The sequence below is a fragment of the Mobula birostris genome, chromosome 23 (genome assembly GCF_030028105.1).
Source record: "Mobula birostris isolate sMobBir1 chromosome 23, sMobBir1.hap1, whole genome shotgun sequence".
NCBI classification, from domain to species: domain Eukaryota; kingdom Metazoa; phylum Chordata; class Chondrichthyes; order Myliobatiformes; family Myliobatidae; genus Mobula; species Mobula birostris.
In genome coordinates this window covers 60,668,753-60,689,150 of record NC_092392.1, presented here as the reverse complement: position 1 = coordinate 60,689,150, position 20,398 = coordinate 60,668,753, and the positions used below count along the sequence as shown (strand labels likewise).

Sequence of the window (20,398 nt, the reverse complement as noted above, 5' to 3'; positions counted from 1 at the left end):
ACCAGGATCGGTCAGGGGTTCGATGACCACCAGGATGAGTCAGGGGTTGGATGATGAGACCAGGATAGGTCACGGGTTGGATGACGACCAGGATGGGTCAGGGGTTGGATGATGGCCAGGATGGGTCAGGGGTTGGATGACGACCAGCGTGGGTCAGGGGTTGGATGACTACGCGGATGGTTCAGGGGTTGGGTGATGACTAGGATGGGTCAGGGGTTGGATGACGACCAGGATATCTCAGGGGTTGGATGACAGCCAGAATGGGTCAGGGGTTGGATGATGACGAGGATGGGTCAGGGGTTGGATGACGACCAAAATCGGTCAGGGTTTGGATGACGAACAGGATGGGTCAGGGGTTGGATGAGGACCAGGATGGGACAGGGGTTGGATGACGACTAGGATGGGTCAGGGGTTGGATGATGACCAGGATGGGTCAGGGTTTGGATGACGGGACCAGGATGGGTCAGGGGTTGGAGGATGACTAGGATGGATCGGGTTAGATGACGAAGAAGATGGGTCCGGGGTTGGATGACGACCAGCTTGGGTCAGGGGATGGATGACGATCAGAATGTCACAGGGGTTGAATGACGACCAGGATGTCACAGGGGTTGGATGACGACCAGGATGGCTCAGGGGTTGTATGACGACCAGGATGGCTCAGGGGTTGGATGACGATCAGGATGGTCAGGTTTTGGATGACGACCAGGATGGTCAGGGGTTGGATGACGACCAGGAAGGGTCAGCGGTTGGATGACGACAAGGATGGCTCAGGGTTTGGATGCCGACCAGGATGGCTCAGGGGTTGGATGACGACCAGGATGGGTCACGGGTTGGATGACGACCAGGATGGGTCAGGGGTTGGATGACGACCAGGATGTCTCAGGGGTTGGATGACGACCAGGATGGCTCAGGAGTTGGATGACGACCAGGATGGCTCAGGGGTTGGATGACGACCAGGATGAGTCAGTGGTTGGATGATCTGACTAGGATGGGTCACGGGCTGCATGATGACCAGGATGGGTCACGGGTTGGATGACGAGACCAGGATTGGTCAGGGGTTGGATGATGGCCAGGATGGGTCAGGGGTTGGATGACGATCAGGATAGGTCAGGGGTTGGATAATGATCAGGATGGGTCAGGGGTTGGATGACGATCAGGATGGGTCAGGTGTTGGATGACGACCAGGAATGGGTCAGGGGTTGGATGACGACCAGGATGCGTCAGAGGTTGGATGACGACCAGCATTGGTCATGGGTTGGATGTCGACCAGGATCGGTCAGGGGTTGGATGATGAGACCAGGATGGGTCAGGGGTTGAATGACGACCAGGATGGGTCAGGGGTTGGATGACGACCTGGATGGGTGTGGGGTTGGATGAGGACCAGGATGGGTCAGGGGTTGGATGACGATCAGGATGGGTCAGGTGTTGGATGGCGACCAGGAATGGGTCAGGGGTTGGATGACGACCAGGATGCGTCAGAGGTTGGATGACGACCAGCATTGGTCATGGGTTGGATGACGACCAGGATCGGTCAGGGGTTGGATGATGAGACCAGGATGGGTCACGGGCTGCATGATGACCAGGATGGGTCACGGGTTGGATGACGAGACCAGGATTGGTCAGGGGTTGGATGACGACTCGGATGAATCAGAGGTTGGATGAGGAGCAGGATGGGTCAGGGGTTGGTTGACGACCAGGAATGGTCAGGGGTTGGATGAGGACCAGGATGGGTCAGGTGTTGGATGGCGACCAGGAATGGGTCAGGGGTTGGATGACGACCAGGATGCGTCAGAGGTTGGATGACGACCAGCATTGGTCATGGGTTGGATGACGACCAGGATCGGTCAGGGGTTGGATGATGAGACCAGGATGGGTCAGGGGTTGGATGACGACCAGGATGGGTCAGGGGTTGGAAGACGACCTGGATGGGTGTGGGGTTGAATGAGGACCAGGATGGGTCAGGGGTTGGATGACGACCACGATGGGTCAGGAGTTGGATGACGACCAGGTTGGGTCAGGGGTTGGATGATGATCAGGATGTTACAGGGGTTGGATGACGACCAGGATGCCTCAGGGCTTGGATGACGACCAGGTTGGCTCAGGGGTTGGATGACGACCAGGATGAGTCAGGGGTTGGATGATCTGACCAGGATAGGTCACGGGCTGCATGATGACCAGGATGGGTCACGGGTTGGATGACGAGACCAGGATTAGTCAGGGGTTGGATGACGATCAGGATGGGTCAGGGGTTGGATAATGATCAGGATGGGTCAGGGGTTGGATGACGATCAGGATAGGTCAGGGGTTGGATGACGACTAGGATGAATCAGAGGTTGGATGAGGAGCAGGATGGGTCAGGGGTTGGTTGACGACCAGGGATGGTCAGGGGTTGGATGAGGACCAGGATGGGTCAGGTGTTGGATGACGACCAGGAATGGGTCAGGGGTTGGATGACGACCAGGATGCGTCAGGGGTTGAATGACGACCAGCATTGGTCATGGGTTGTTGACGACCAGGATCGGTCAGGGGTTGGATGACGACCAGGATGGGTCACGGGTTGGATGACGACCAGGATGAGTCAGGGGATGGATGACGACCAGGATGGGTCAGGGGTTGGATGACGACAGGATGGGTGTGGGGTTAGATGACGACCAGGATGGGTCAGGGGTTGGATGACGACCAGGATGGGTCAGGGGTTGGATGACGACCAGGATGGCTCAAGGGTTGGATGACGACCAGAATGGCTCTGGGGTTGGATGATGACCAGGATGGCTCACGGGTTGGATGTCGACCAGGATGGGTCAGGGGTTCGTTGACCACCAGGATGAGTCAGGGGTTGGATGATGAGACCAGGATAGGTCACGGGTTGGATGACGACCAGCATGGGTCAGGGGTTTTGATGACGGCCAGGATGGATCAGGGGTTGGATGATGGCCAGGATGGGTCAGGGGTTGGATGACGACCAGCGTGGGTCAGGTGTTGGATGACGACCAGGATGGGTCAGGGGTTGGATGACGACCAGGATGGGTCAGGGGTTGGATGATGAGACCAGGATGGGTCCGGGGTTGGATGATGAGACCAGGATGGCTCAGGGGTTGGATGACGACCAGGATGGTCAGGGGTTGGATGACGACCAGGATGGTCAGGGGTTGGATGACAACCAGGATGGGTCAGGGATTGGATGACGACCAGTATGGGTGTGGGGTTGGATGAGGACCAGCGTGGGTCAGGGGTTGGATGACTACGCGGATGGTTCAGGGGTTGGATGATGACTAGGATGGGTCAGGGGTTGGATGACGACCAGGATGACTCAGGGGTTGGATGACAGCCAGAATGGGTCAGGGGTTGGATGATGACGAGGATGGGTCAGGGGTTGGATGACGACCAAGATCGGTCAGGGGTTGGATGACGAACAGGATGGGTCAGGGGTTGGATGAGGACCAGGATGGGACAGGGGTTGGATGACGACTAGGATGGGTCAGGGGTTGGATGATGACCAGGATGGGTCAGGGTTTGGATGACGGGACCAGGATGGGTCAGGGGTTGGAGGATGACTAGGATGGATCGGGTTAGATGACGAAGAAGATGGGTCCGGGGTTGGATGACGACCAGCTTGGGTCAGGGGATGCATGACGATCAGAATGTCACAGGGGTTGAATGACGACCAGGATGTCACAGGGGTTGGATGACGACCAGGATGGCTCAGGGGTTGTATGACGACCAGGATGGCTCAGGGGTTGGATGACGATCAGGATGGTCAGGTTTTGGATGACGACCAGGATGGTCAGGGGTTGGATGACGACCAGGATGGGTCAGCGGTTGGATGACGACAAGGATGGCTCAGGGTTTGGATGCCGACCAGGATGGCTCAGGGGTTGGATGACGACCAGGATGAGTCAGTGGTTGGATGATCTGACTAGGATGGGTCATGGGCTGCATGATGACCAGGATGGGTCACGGGTTGGATGACGAGACCAGGATTGGTCAGGGGTTGGATGATGGCCAGGATGGGTCAGGGGTTGGATGACGATCAGGATAGGTCAGGGGTTGGATAATGATCAGGATGGGTCAGGGGTTGGATGACGATCAGGATGGGTCAGGTGTTGGATGGCGACCAGGAATGGGTCAGGGGTTGGATGACGACCAGGATGCGTCAGAGGTTGGATGACGACCAGCATTGGTCATGGGTTGGATGACGACCAGGATCGGTCAGGGGTTGGATGATGAGACCAGGATGGGTCAGGGGTTGGATGACGACCAGGATGGGTCAGGGGTTGGATGACGACTTGGATGGGTGTGGGGTTGGATGAGGACCAGGATGGGTCAGGGGTTGGATGACGATCAGGATGGGTCAGGTGTTGGATGGCGACCAGGAATGGGTCAGGGGTTGGATGACGACCAGGATGCGTCAGAGGTTGGATGACGACCAGCATTGGTCATGGGTTGGATGACGACCAGGATCGGTCAGGGGTTGGATGATGAGACCAGGATGGGTCACGGGCTGCATGATGACCAGGATGGGTCACGGGTTGGATGACGAGACCAGGATTGGTCAGGGGTTGGATGACGACTAGGATGAATCAGAGGTTGGATGAGGAGCAGGATGGGTCAGGGGTTGGTTGACGACCAGGAATGATCAGGGGTTGGATGAGGACCAGGATGGGTCAGGTGTTGGATGGCGACCAGGAATGGGTCAGGGGTTGGATGACGACCAGGATGCGTCAGAGGTTGGATGACGACCAGCATTGGTCATGGGTTGGATGACGACCAGGATCGGTCAGGGGTTGGATGATGAGACCAGGATGGGTCAGGGGTTGGATGACGACCAGGATGGGTCAGGGGTTGGATGACGACCTGGATGGGTGTGGGGTTGAATGAGGACCAGGATGGGTCAGGGGTTGGATGACGACCGGAAATGGTCAGGGGTTGGATGATGACCAGGATGGGTCAGGGTTTGGATGATGACCGGGATGGGTCAGGGATTGGATAAGGGCCAGGGTGGGTCAGGGGTTGCATGATGACCAGGATGTCACAGGGGTTGGATGACGACCAGGATGGCTCAGGGGTTGTATGACGACCAGGATGGCTCAGGGGTAGGATGACGATCAGGATGGTCAGGGTTTGGATGATGACCAGGATGGTCAGGGGATGGATGACGACCAGGATGGGTCAGCGGTTGGATGACGACCAGGATGGCTCACGGGTTGGATGACGACCAGGATGGGTCACGGGTTGGATGACGACCAGGATGGGTCAGGGGTTGGATGACGACCAGGATGGGTCAGGGGTTGGATGATGAGACCAGGATGGATCAGGGTTTGGATGAAGACCAGCATGGGTCAGGGGTTGGATGACGACCAGGATGGCTCAGGGGATAGATGACAGCTAGGATGGGTCAGGGGTTGGATGACGACCAGGATAGGTCACGGGTTGGATGACGACCAGGATGGGTCATGGGTTGGATGACGACCAGGATGGATCAGGGGTTGGATGACGACCACGATGGGTCAGGAGTTGGATGACGACCAGGTTGGGTCAGGGGTTGGATGATGATCAGGATGTTACAGGGGTTGGATGACGACCAGGATGCCTCAGGGCTTGGATGACGACCAGGTTGGCTCAGGGGTTGGATGACGACCAGGATGAGTCAGGGGTTGGATGATCTGACCAGGATAGGTCACGGGCTGCATGATGACCAGGATGGGTCACGGGTTGGATGACGAGACCAGGATTAGTCAGGGGTTGGATGACGATCAGGATGGGTCAGGGGTTGGATAATGATCAGGATGGGTCAGGGGTTGGATGACGATCAGGATAGGTCAGGGGTTGGATGACGACTAGGATGAATCAGAGGTTGGATGAGGAGCAGGATGGGTCAGGGGTTGGTTGACGACCAGGAATGGTCAGGGGTTGGATGAGGACCAGGATGGGTCAGGTGTTGGATGACGACCAGGAATGGGTCAGGGGTTGGATGACGACCAGGATGCGTCAGGGGTTGAATGACGACCAGCATTGGTCATGGGTTGTTGACGACCAGGATCGGTCAGGGGTTGGATGACGACCAGGATGGGTCACGGGTTGGATGACGACCAGGATGAGTCAGGGGATGGATGACGACCAGGATGGGTCAGGGGTTGGATGACGACAGGATGGGTGTGGGGTTAGATGACGACCAGGATGGGTCAGGGGTTGGATGACGACCAGGATGGGTCAGGGGTTGGATGACGACCAGGATGGCTCAAGGGTTGGATGACGACCAGAATGGCTCTGGGGTTGGATGATGACCAGGATGGCTCACGGGTTGGATGTCGACCAGGATGGGTCAGGGGTTCGTTGACCACCAGGATGAGTCCGGGGTTGGATGATGAGACCAGGATAGGTCACGGGTTGGATGACGACCAGGATGGGTCAGGGGTTTGATGACGGCCAGGATGGCTCAGGGGTCGGATGACGAGACCAGGATGGCTCAGGGGTCGGATGACAACCAGGATGGGTCACGGGTTGGATGACGACAAGGATGGGTCAGGGGTTGGATGACGACCAGGATGTCTCAGGGGTTGGATGACGACCAGGATGGCTCAGGGGTTGGATGATGACCAGGATGGGTCAGGGGTTGGATGACAACCAGGATGAGTCAGGGTATTGGATGATGAGACCAGGATGGGTCACGGGTTGGATGATGACCAGGATGGGTCAGGGGTTGGATGATGAGACCAGGATGGATCAGGGTTTGCATGACGACCAGCATGGGTCAGGGGTTGGATGACGACCAGGATGGCTCAGGGTTTGGATGACGACCAGGATGGCTCAGGGTTTGGATGCCGACCAGGATGGCTCAGGGGTTGGATGATGGCCAGGATGGGTCAGGGGTTGTATGACGACCAGCGTGGGTCAGGGGTTGGATGACGACCAGGATGGGTCAGGGGTTGGATGACGACCAGGATGGGTCAGGGGTTGGATGATGAGACCAGGATGGGTCCGGGGTTGGATGATGAGACCAGGATGGCTCAGGGGTTGGATGACGACCAGGATGGTCAGGGGTTGGATGACGACCAGGATGGTCAGGGGTTGGATGACAACCAGGATGGGTCAGGGATTGGATGACGACCAGTATGGGTGTGCGGTTGGATGAGGACCAGCATGGGTCTGCGGTTGGATGATGACCAGGAATCGTCAGGGGTTGGATGACGACCAGAATGAGTCAGGGGTTCGATGATGATACCAGGATGGGTCAGGGGTTGGATGATGTCCAGGATGGGTCAGGGGTTGGATGACGACCAGGATGAGTCAGGGGTTGGATGACGGCCAGAATGGGTCAGGGGTTGGATGATGACGAGGATGGGTCAGGGGTTGGATGACGACCAAGATCGGTCAGGGTTTGGATGACGAACAGGATGGGTCAGGGGTTGGATGATGACCAGGATGGGTTAGGGGTTGGAGGATGACTAGGATGGATCGGGTTGGATGACGAAGAAGATGGGTCAGGGGTTGGATGACGACCAGGTTGGGTCAGGGGTTGGATGACGATCAGAATGTCACAGGGGTTGAATGACGACCAGGATGTCACAGCGGTTGGATGACGACCAGGATGGCTCAGGGGTTGTATGACGACCAGGATGGCTCAGGGGTTGGATGACGATCAGGACGGTCAGGGTTTGGATGACGACTAGGATGGGTCAGGGGTTGGATGACGACCAGGATGGCTCAGGGGTTGGATGACATCCAGGATGGGTCACTGGTTGGATGACGACCAGGATGGTCAGGGGTTGGATGACGACCAGGATGTCTCAGGGGTTGGATGACGACCAGGATGGCTCAGGGGTTGGATGATGACCAGGATGGGTCAGGGGTTGGATGACAACCAGGATGAGTCAGGGTATTGGATGATGAGACCAGGATGGGTCACGGGTTGGATGATGACCAGGATGGGTCAGGGGTTGGATGATGAGACCAGGATGATCAGGGGTTGGATGACGACCAGGATGTGTCAGGGGTTGGATGACGACCAGGATGGCTCAGGAGATGGATGATGGGCAGGATGGGTCAGGGATTGGATAACGACCAGGATAGGTCAGGGTTTCGATGACGACCAGGATGTGTCAGGGGTTGGATGACGACCAGGATGGCTCAGGGGTTGGATGACGACCAAGATGTGTCAGGGTTTGGATGACGAACCGGATGGGTCAGGGGTGGATGAGGACCAGGATCGGTCAGGGGTTGGATGAAGACCAGGATGGCTCAGGGGTTGGATGACGACCAGGATGCGTCAGGGGTTCGATGTTGAGACGAGGATGGATCACGGGTTGGATGATGACCAGGATGGGTCAGGGTTTGGATGACGAGACCAGGATGGGTCAGGGGTTGGAGGATGACTAGGATGGATCGGGTTGGATGACGAAGAAGATGGGTCAGGGGTTGGATGACGATCAGAATGTCACAGGGGTTGAATGACGACCAGGATGTCACAGGGGTTGGATGACGACCAGGAAGGCTCAGGGGTTGTATGACGACCAGGATGGCTCAGGGGTTGGATGACGATCAGGATGGTCAGGGGTTGGATGACGACCAGGATGGGTCAGGGGTTGGATGCCGACCAGGATGGCTCAGGGGTTGAATGCCGACCAGGATGGCTCAGGGGTTGGATGACGACCAGGATGGGTCACGGGTTGGATGACGACCAGGATGGGTCAGCGGTTGGATGATGGCCAGGATGGGTTAGGGGTTGGATGACGACCTGCGTGGGTCAGGGTTGGATGACGACCAGGATGGGTCAGGGGTTGGATGACGACCAGGATGGGTCAGGGGTTGGATGACGACCAGGATGGCTCAAGGGTTGGATGACGACCAGAATGTCTCTGGGGTTGAATGATGACCAGGATGGCTCACGGGTTGGATGTCGACCAGGATCGGTCAGGGGTTCGATGACCACCAGGATGAGTCAGGGGTTGGATGATGAGACCAGGATAGGTCACGGGTTGGATGACGACCAGGATGGGTCAGGGGTTGGATGATGACCAGGATGGGTCAGGGGTTGGATGATGAGACCAGGATGGATCAGGGGTTGGATGACGACCAGGATGTGTCAGGGGTTGGATGACGACCAGGATGGCTCAGGAGATGGATGATGGGCAGGATGGGTCAGGGATTGGATAACGACCAGGATAGGTCAGGGTTTCGATGACGACCAGGATGTGTCAGGGGTTGGATGACGACCAGGATGGCTCAGGGGTTGGATGACGACCAAGATGTGTCAGGGGTTAGATGACGACCAGGATGGTCAGGGGTTGGATGACAACCAGGATGGGTCAGGGGTTGGATGACGACCAGGATGGGTGTGGGGTTGGATGAGGACCAGCATGAGTCAGGAGTTGGATGACGACCAGGAATCGTCAGGGGTTGGATGACGACCAGAATGAGTCAGGGGTTCGATGAGGAGACCAGGATGGGTCAGGGGTTGGATGATGACCAGGATGGGTCAGGGGTTGGATGACGACCAGGATGAGGCAGGGGTTGGATGACGGCCAGAATGGGTCAGGGGTTGGATGATGACGAGGATGGTTCAGGGGTTGGATGACGACCAAGATCGGTCAGGGTTTGGATGACGAACCGGATGGGTCAGGGGCTGGATGAGGACCAGGATGGGTCAGGGGTTGGATGAAGACCAGGATGGCTCAGGGGTTGGATGACGACCAGGATGCGTCAGGGGTTCGATGTTGAGACGAGGATGGATCACTGGTTGGATGATGACCAGGATGGGTCAGGGTTTGGATGACGAGACCAGGATGGGTCAGGGGTTGGAGGATGACTAGGATGGATCGGGTTGGATGACGAAGAAGATGGGTCAGAGGTTGGATGACGATCAGAATGTCACAGGGGTTGAATGACAACCAGGATGTCACAGGGGTTGGATGACGACCAGGATGGCTCAGGGGTTGTATGACGACCAGGATGGCTCAGGGGTTGGATGACGATCAGGATGGTCAGGGGTTGGATGACGACCAGGATGGGTCAGGGGTTGGATGCCGACCAGGATGGCTCAGGGGTTGAATGCCGACCAGGATGGCTCAGGGGTTGGATGACGACCAGGATGGGTCACGGGTTGGATGACGACCAGGATGGGTCAGGGGTTGGATGATGGCCAGGATGGGTTAGGGGTTGGATGACGACCTGCGTGGGTCAGGGGTTGGATGACGACCAGGATGGGTCAGGGGTTGGATGACGACCAGGATGGGTCAGGGGTTGGATGACGACCAGGATGGCTCAAGGGTTGGATGACGACCAGAATATCTCTGGGGTTGAATGATGACCAGGATGGCTCAGGGTTGGATGTCGACCAGGATCGGTCAGGGGTTCGATGACCACCAGGATGAGTCAGGGGTTGGATGATGAGACCAGGATAGGTCACGGGTTGGATGACGACCAGGATGGCTCAGGGGTTGGATGACAACCAGGATGGGTCACGGGTTGGATGACGACCAGGATGGGTCAGGGGTTGGATGACGACCAGGATGTCTCAGGGGTTGGATGACGACCAGGATGGCTCAGGGGATGGATGATGACCAGGATGGGTCAGGGGTTGGATGACAACCAGGATGAGTCAGGGTATTGGATGATGAGACCAGGATGGGTCACGGGTTGGATGATGACCAGGATGGGTCAGGGGTTGGATGATGAGACCAGGATGGATCAGGGTTTGCATGACGACCAGCATGGGTCAGGGGTTGGATGACGACCAGGATGGCTCAGGGGATATATAACAGCTAGGATGGGTCGCGGGTTGGATGATGACCAGGATACGTCAAGGCTTGGATGACGACCAGGTTGGGTCAGGAGTTGGACGACGATCAGGATGTCACAGGGGTTGCACGACAATCAGGATGTCACAGGTGTTGAATGACGACCAGGATGTCACACGGGTTGGATGACGACCAGTATTGGTCAGGGGTTGGATGACGACCAGGATTAGTCAGGGGTTGGATGATGAGACCAGGATGGGTCACGGGTTGGATGATGACCAGGATGTGTCAGGGGTTGGATGATGAGACCAGGATGGATCAGGGGTTGGATGACGACCAGGATGGGTGTGGGGTTGGATGAGGACCAGCATGAGTCAGGAGTTGGATGACGACCAGGAATCGTCAGGGGTTGGATGACGACCAGAATGAGTCAGGGGTTCGATGAGGAGACCAGGATGGGTCAGGGGTTGGATGATGACCAGGATGGGTCAGGGGTTGGATGACGACCAGGATGAGGCAGGGGTTGGATGACGGCCAGAATGGGTCAGGGGTTGGATGATGACGAGGATGGTTCAGGGGTTGGATGACGACCAAGATCGGTCAGGGTTTGGATGACGAACCGGATGGGTCAGGGGCTGGATGAGGACCAGGATGGGTCAGGGGTTGGATGAAGACCAGGATGGCTCAGGGGTTGGATGACGACCAGGATGCGTCAGGGGTTCGATGTTGAGACGAGGATGGATCACGGGTTGGATGATGACCAGGATGGGTCAGGGTTTGGATGACGAGACCAGGATGGGTCAGGGGTTGGAGGATGACTAGGATGGATCGGGTTGGATGACGAAGAAGATGGGTCAGGGGTTGGATGACGATCAGAATGTCACAGGGGTTGAATGACGACCAGGATGTCACAGGGGTTGAATGACGACCAGGATGGCTCAGGGGTTGTATGACGACCAGGATGGCTCAGGGGTTGGATGACGATCAGGATGGTCAGGGGTTGGATGACGACCAGGATGGGTCAGGGGTTGGATGCCGACCAGGATGGCTCAGGGGTTGAATGCCGACCAGGATGGCTCAGGGGTTGGATGACGACAAGGATGGGTCACGGGTTGGATGACGACCAGGATGGGTCAGGGGTTGGATGATGGCCAGGATGGGTTAGGGGTTGGATGACGACCTGCGTGGGTCAGGGGTTGGATGACGACCAGGATGGGTCAGGGGTTGGATGACGACCAGGATGGGTCAGGGGTTGGATGACGACCAGGATGGCTCAAGGGTTGGATGACGACCAGAATGTCTGTGGGGTTGAATGATGACCAGGATGGCTCACGGGTTGGATGTCGACCAGGATCGGTCAGGGGTTCGATGACCACCAGGATGAGTCAGGGGTTGGATGATGAGACCAGGATAGGTCACGGGTTGGATGACGACCAGGATGGGTCAGGGGTTGGATGATGGCCAGGATGTGTCAGGGGTTGGATGATGAGACCAGGATGGATCAGGGGTTGGATGACGACCAGGATGTGTCCGGGGTTGGATGACGACCAGGATGGCTCAGGAGATGGATGATGGGCAGGATGGGTCAGGGATTGGATAACGACCAGGATAGGTCAGGGTTTCGATGACGACCAGGATGTGTCAGGGGTTGGATGACGACCAGGATGGCTCAGGGGTTGGATGACGACCAAGATGTGTCAGGGGTTAGATGACGACCAGGATGGTCAGGGGTTGGATGACAACCAGGATGGGTCAGGGGTTGGATGACGACCAGGATGGGTGTGGGGTTGGATGAGGACCAGCATGAGTCAGGAGTTGGATGACGACCAGGAATCTTCAGGGGTTGGATGACGACCAGAATGAGTCAGGGGTTCGATGAGGAGACCAGGATGGGTCAGGGGTTGGATGATGACGAGGATGGTTCAGGGGTTGGATGACGACCAGGATGAGGCAGGGGTTGGATGACGAACCGGATGGGTCAGGGGCTGGATGAGGACCAGGATGGGTCAGGGGTTGGATGAAGACCAGGATGCGTCAGGGGTTCGATGTTGAGACGAGGATGGATCACGGGTTGGATGATGACCAGGATGGGTCAGGGTTTGAATGACGAGACCAGGATGGGTCAGGGGTTGGAGGATGACTAGGATGGATCGGGTTGGATGACGAAGAATATGGGTCAGGTGTTGGATGACGATCAGAATGTCACAGGAGTTGAATGACGACCAGGATGTCACAGGGGTTGGATGCCGACCAGGATGGCTCAGGGGTTGAATGCCGACCAGGATGGCTCAGGGGTTGGATGACGACCAGGATGGGTCACGGGTTGGATGACGACCAGGATGGGTCAGGGGTTGGATGATGGCCAGGATGGGTTAGGGGTTGGATGACGACCTGCGTGGGTCAGGGGTTGGATGACGACCAGGATGGGTCAGGGGTTGGATGACGACCAGGATGGGTCAGGGGTTGGATGACGACCAGGATGGCTCAAGGGTTGAATGACGACCAGAATGTCTCTGGGGTTGAATGATGACCAGGATGGCTCACGGGTTGGATGTCGACCAGGATCGGTCAGGGGTTCGATGACCACCAGGATGAGTCAGGGGTTGGATGATGAGACCAGGATAGGTCACGGGTTGGATGACGACCAGGATGGGTCAGGTGTTGGATGATGGCCAGGATGGGTCAGGGGTTGGATGACTACGAGGATGGGTCAGGGGTTGGATGATGACTAGGATGGGTCAGGGGTTGGATGACGACCAGGATGAGTCAGGGGTTGAATGACGGCCAGAATGGGTCAGGGGTTGGATGATGACGAGGATGGGTCAGGGGTTGGATGACGACCAAGATCGTCAGGGTTTGGATGGCGAACAGGATTTGTCAGGGGTTGGATGAGGACCAGGATGGGACAGGGGTTGGATGACGACCAGGATGGGTCAGGGGTTGGATGATGACCAGGATGGGTCAGGGTTTGGATGACGGGACCAGGATGGGTCAGGGGTTGGAGGATGACTAGGATGGATCGGGTTAGATGACGAAGAAGATTGGTCGGGGGTTGGATGACGACCAGGTTGGGTCAGGGGTTGAATGACGACCAGGATGTCACAGGTGTTGGATGACGACCAGGATGGCTCAGGGGTTGTATGACGACCAGGATGGCTCAGGGGTTGGATGACGATCAGGATGGTCAGGGTTTGGATGACGACCAGGATGGTCAGGGGTTGGATGACGACCAGGATGGGTCAGCGGTTGGATGACGACCAGGATGGCTCAGGGTTTGGATGCCGACCAGGATGGCTCAGGGGTTGGATGACGACCAGGATGGGTCACGGGTTGGATGACGACCAGGATGGGTCAGGGGTTGGATGACGACCAGGATGTCTCAGGGGTTGGATGACGACCATGATGTCTCAGGGGTTGGATGACGACCAGGATGGCTCAGGGGTTGGATGACGACCAGGATGAGTCAGTGGTTGGATGATCTGACCAGGATGGGTCACTGGCAGCATGATGACCAGGATGGGTCACGGGTTGGATGACGAGACCAGGATTGGTCAGGGGTTGGATGATGGCCATGATGGGTCAGGGGTTGGATGACGATCAGGATAGGTCAGGGGTTGGATAATGATCAGGATGGGTCAGGGTTTGGATGACGATCAGGATAGGTCAGGGGTTGGATGACGACTAGGATGAATCAGAGGTTGGATGAGGAGCAGGATGGGTCAGGGGTTGGTTGACGACCAGGAATGGTCAGGGGTTGGATGAGGACCAGGATGGGTCAGGTGTTGGATGACGACAAGGAATGGATCAGGGGTTGGATGACGACCAGGAAGCGTCAGGGGTTGGATGACGACCAGCATTGGTCATGGGTTGGATGACGACCAGGATCGGTCAGGGGTTGGATGACGATCAGGAAGGGTCAGGGGTTGGAAGACAACCAGGATGGGTCAGGGGTTGGTCGACAACCAGAATGGGTCAGGGGTTGGATGACGACCAAGATGTGTCAGGGGTTGGATAATGACCTGGATGGTCAGGGGTTGGATGACGACCTGGATGGGTTAGGGGTTGGATGACGACCAGCATGGGTCAGGGGTTGGATGATGAGACCAGGATGGGTCAGGTGTTGGCTGATGAGACCAGGATGGGTCAGCGGTTGGATGAAGACCAAGATGGGTCGGTGGTTGGATGACAAACAGGATGGGTCAGGGGTTGGCTGACGACCAGGATGTCTGTGGGGTTGGATGAGGACCAGCATGGGTCAGGGGTTGGATGACGACCAGGAATCGTCAAGGGTTGGATGACGACCAGGATGAGTCACGGGTTCGATGATGAGACCAGGATAGGTCAGGGGTTGGATGACGACCAAGATGGGTCAGGGGTAGGATGACGACCAGGATGTGCCAGGGGTTGGTTGACGGCCAGGATGGGTCACGGGTTGGATGATGACCAGGATGAGTCAGGGGTTGGATGTTGAGACCAGGATGGGTCAGGGGTTGGATGATGACTAGGATTGGACGGGTTGGATGACGAACAGGATGGGTCAAGGATTGAATGACGACCAGGATGGGTCAGGGATTGAATGACAGCCAGGATGGGTCAGGCGTTGGATGACAAGCCCAGGATGGGTCAGGGGTTGGATGACGACCTGAATGGTCAGGGCTTGGATGACGACCAGGATGGATCAGGGTTTGGATGACGACCAGGATGGGTCAGGGGTTGGAAAAGGACCGGGATGGTCAGGGTTTGGATGACGACCAGGATGGGTCAGGGGTTGGATGACGACCAGGATGGGTCAGGGGTTGGATGATGAGACCAGCATGGGTCACAGGTTGGATGATGCCCAGGATGGGTCAGTGGTTGGATGACGAGACCAGCATGGTTCAGGGGTTGTATGATGGCCAGGATGGTCAGGGGTTGGATGACGACCAGGATGGGTCAGCAGCTGGATGATGACCAGGATGGGTCAGGGGTTGGATGACGACCAGGATGGGTCAGGGGTTGGATGACGACCAGGACGGGTCTGGGGTTGGATGATGACCAGGACGGGTCAGGGGTTGGATGACGAGACCAGGATGGGTCAGGGGTTGGATGACGAGACCAGGTTGGGTCAGGGATTGGATGACGATCAGGATGTGTCAGGGATTGGATGACGATCAAGATGGCTCAGGGGTTGGATGATGATCAGGATGGGTCAGGGGTTGGAAGCCAAACAAGATGGGTCAGGGGTTGGATGATGAGACCTGGATGGTCAGGGGTTGGATGATGAGACCAGGATGGGTCAGGGGTTGGATGACGACCTGCATGGGTCAGGGATTGAATGAAGACCAGGATGGGTCAGGGGTTCGATGACCACCAGGATGAGTCAGGGGTTGGATGATGAGACCAGGATAGGTCACGGGTTGTATAACGACCAGGATGGGTCAGGGGTTGGATGATGGCCAGGATGGGTCAGGGGTTGGATGACGACCAGCGTGGGTCAGGGGTTGGATGACTACCAGGATGGGTCAGGGGTTGGATGATGACCAGGATGGGTCAGGGGTTGGATGACGACCAGGATGAGTCAGGGGTTGGATGACGGCCAGAATGGGTCAGGGGTTGGATGATGACGAGGATGGGTCAGGGGTTGGATGACGACCAGGATGGCTCAGGGTTTGGATGCCGACCAGGATGGCTCAGGGGTTGGATGACGACCAGGATGGGTCACGGGTTGGATGACGACCAGGATGGGTCAGGGGTTGGATGACGACCAGGATGTCTCAGGGGTTGGATGACGACCATGATGTCTCAGGGGTTGGATGACGACCAGGATGAGTCAGTGGTTGGATGATCTGACCAGGATGGGTCACGGGCAGCATGATGACCAGGATGGGTCACGGGTTGGATGACGAGACCAGGATTGGTCAGGGGTTGGATGATGGCCAGGATGGGTCAGGGGTTGGATGACGATCAGGATAGGTCAGGGGTTGGATGACGACTAGGATGAATCAGAGGTTGGATGAGGAGCAGGATGGGTCAGGGGTTGGTTGACGACCAGGAATGGTCAGGGGTTGGATGAGGACCAGGATGGGTCAGGTGTTGGATGACGACCAGGAATGGGTCAGGGGTTGGATGACGACCAGGATGCGTCAGGGGTTGGATGACGACCAGCATTGGTCATGGGTTGGATGACGACCAGGATCGGTCAGGGGTTGGATGACGATCAGGAAGGGTCAGGGTTTGGAAGACAACCAGGATGGGTCAGGGGTTGGTCGACAACCAGAATGGGTCAGGGGTTGGATGACGACCAAGATGTGTCAGGGGTTGGATAATGACCTGGATGGTCAGGGGTTGGATGACGACCTGGATGGGTCAGGGGTTGGATGACGACCAGCATGGGTCAGGGGTTGGATGACAACCAGGATGGGTCAGGGGTTGGATGATGAGACCAGGATGGCTCAGGTGTTGGATGATGAAACCAGGATGGGTCAGCGGTTGGATGAAGACCAAGATGGGTCAGTGGTTGGATGACAAACAGGATGGGTCAGGGGTTGGCTGACGACCAGGATGTCTGTGGGGTTGGATGAGGACCAGCATGGGTCAGGGGTTGGATGACGACCAGGAATCGTCAAGGGTTGGATGACGACCAGGATGAGTCACGGGTTCGATGATGAGACCAGGATAGGTCAGGGGTTGGATGACGACCAAGATGGGTCAGGGGTAGGATGACGACCAGGATGTGCCAGGGGTTGGTTGACGGCCAGGATGGGTCACGGGTTGGATGATGACCAGGATGAGTCAGGGGTTGGATGTTGAGACCAGGATGGGTCAGGGGTTGGATGATGACTAGGATTGGACGGGTTGGATGACGAACAGGATGGGTCAAGGATTGAATGACGACCAGGATGGGTCAGGGATTGAATGACAGCCAGGATGGGTCAGGCGTTGGATGACAAGCCCAGGATGGGTCAGGGGTTGGATGACGACCTGAATGGTCAGGGCTTGGATGACGACCAGGATGGATCAGGGTTTGGATGATGACCAGGATGGGTCAGGGGTTGGAAAAGGACCGGGATGGTCAGGGTTTGGATGACGACCAGGATGGGTCAGGGGTTGGATGACGACCAGGATGGGTCAGGGGTTGGATGATGAGACCAGCATGGGTCACAGGTTGGATGATGCCCAGGATGGGTCAGTGGTTGGATGACGAGACCAGGATGGTTCAGGGGTTGTATGATGGCCAGGATGGTCAGGGGTTGGATGACGACCAGGATGGGTCAGCAGCTGGATGATGACCAGGATGGGTCAGGGGTTGGATGACGACCAGGATGGGTCAGGGGTTGGATGACGACCAGGACGGGTCTGGGGTTGGATGACGAGACCAGGATGGGTCAGGGGTTGGATGACGAGACCAGGTTGGGTCAGGGATTGGATGACGATCAGGATGTGTCAGGGATTGGATGACGATCAAGATGGCTCAGGGGTTGGATGATGATCAGGATGGGTCAGGGGTTGGAAGCCAAACAAAATGGGTCAGGGGTTGGATGATGAGACCTGGATGGTCAGGGGTTGGATGATGAGACCAGGATGGGTCAGGGGTTGGATGACGACCTGCATGGGTCAGGGATTGAATGAAGACCAGGATGGGTCAGGGGTTCGATGACCACCAGGATGAGTCAGGGGTTGGATGATGAGACCAGGATAGGTCACGGGTTGTATAACGACCAGGATGGGTCAGGGGTTGGATGATGGCCAGGATGGGTCAGGGGTTGGATGACGACCAGCGTGGGTCAGGGGTTGGATGACTACCAGGATGGGTCAGGGGTTGGATGATGACCAGGATGGGTCAGGGGGTGGATGACGACCAGGATGAGTCAGGGGTTGGATGACGGCCAGAATGGGTCAGGGGTTGGATGATGATGAGGATGGGTCAGGGGTTGGATGACGACCAAGATCGGTCAGGGTTTGGATGACAAACAGGATGGGTCAGGGGTTGGATGAGGACCAGGATGGGACAGGGGTTGGATGACGACCAGGATGGGTCAGGGGTTGGATGATGACCAGGATGGCTCAGGGTTTGGATGACGGGACCAGGATGGGTCAGGGGTTGAAGGATGACTAGGATGGATCGGGTTAGATGACGAAGAAGATGGGTCAGGGGTTGGATGACGACCAGGTTGGGTCAGGGGTTGGATGACGATCAGAATGTCACAGGGGTTGAATGACGACCAGGATGTCACAGGGTTTGGATGACGACCAGGATGGCTCAGGGGTTGTATGACGACCAGGATGGCTCAGGGGTTGGATGACGATCAGGATGGTCAAGGTTTGGATGACGACCAGGATGATCAGGGGTTGGATGACGACCAGGATGGGTCAGCGGTTGGATGACGACCAGGATGGCTCAGGGGTTGGATGCCGACCAGGATGGCTCAGGGGTTGGATGACGACCAGGATGGGTCAGGGGTTGGATGACGACCAGGATGTCTCAGGGGTTGGATGACGACCAGGATGGCTCAGGGGTTGGATGATGACCAGGATGGGTCAGGGGTTGGATGACAACCAGGATGAGTCAGGGTATTGGATGATGAGACCAGGATGGGTCACGGGTTGGATGATGACCAGGATGGGTCAGGGGTTGGATGATGAGACCAGGATGGATCAGGGTTTGGATGACGACCAGCATGGGTCAGGGTTTGGATGACAAACAGGATGGGTCAGGGGTTGGATGACGGCCAGAATGGGTCAGGGGTTGGATGATGACGAGGATGGTTCAGGGGTTGGATGACGACCAAGATCGGTCAGGGTTTGGATGACGAACCGGATGGGTCAGGGGCTGGATGAGGACCAGGATGGGTCAGGGGTTGGATGAAGACCAGGATGCGTCAGGGGTTCGATGTTGAGACGAGGATGGATCACGGGTTGGATGATGACCAGGATGGGTCAGGGTTTGAATGACGAGACCAGGATGGGTCAGGGGTTGGAGGATGACTAGGATGGATCGGGTTGGATGACGAAGAAGATGGGTCAGGGGTTGGATGACGATCAGAATGTCACAGGGGTTGAATGACGACCAGGATGTCACAGGGGTTGGATGACCACCAGGATGGCTCAGGGGTTGTATGACGACCAGGATGGCTCAGGGGTTGGATGACGATCAGGATGGTCAGGGGTTGGATGACGACCAGGATGGGTCAGGAGTTGGATGCCGACCAGGATGGCTCAGGGGTTGAATGCCGACCAGGATGGCTCAGGGGTTGGATGACGACCAGGATGGGTCACGGGTTGGATGACGACCAGGATGGGTCAGGGGTTGGATGATGGCCAGGATGGGTTAGGGGTTGGATGACGACCTGCGTGGGTCAGGGGTTGGATGACGACCAGGATGGGTCAGGGGTTGGATGACGACCAGGATGGGTCAGGGGTTGGATGACGACCAGGATGGCTCAAGGGTTGGATGACGACCAGAATGTCTCTGGGGTTGAATGATGACCAGGATGGCTCACGGGTTGGATGTCGACCAGGATCGGTCAGGGGTTCGATGACCACCAGGATGAGTCAGGGGTTGGATGATGAGACCAGGATAGGTCACGGGTTGGATGACGACCAGGATGGGTCAGGTGTTGGATGATGGCCAGGATGGGTCAGGGGTTGGATGACTACGAGGATGGGTCAGGGGTTGGATGATG

General features: G+C 57.0%; 1 protein-coding gene across 3 annotated transcripts in view; it reads left to right on the top strand.

Moving 5' to 3' along the window:
• The window catches only part of ntn4 (netrin 4), a 685,630-nt gene that overhangs the window by 312,832 nt on the left and 352,400 nt on the right, over positions 1-20,398 (top strand). The window lies entirely within an intron of this gene.